The following is a 230-nucleotide window of genomic DNA, read 5'->3' as shown; positions in this document are numbered from 1 at the left end:
CAGAACTAGAACAGAACTAGAACAGAACTAGAACAGAACTAGAACAGAACTAGAACAGAACTAGAACAGAACTAGAACAGAACTAGAACAGAACCAGAACTGAACTAGTACTGAACTAAAATAGAACTAGAACAGAACTAGAACAGAACTAGAACAGAACTAGAACAGAACTAGAACTAGAACTGAACTAGAACTGAACTAGAACAGAACTAGAACAGAACTAGAACAGA

This window comes from Lucilia cuprina, chromosome 3, assembly GCF_022045245.1.
Source record: "Lucilia cuprina isolate Lc7/37 chromosome 3, ASM2204524v1, whole genome shotgun sequence".
Classification (NCBI taxonomy): Eukaryota; Metazoa; Arthropoda; class Insecta; order Diptera; family Calliphoridae; genus Lucilia; species Lucilia cuprina.
This window is presented reverse-complemented; position numbering follows the sequence as displayed.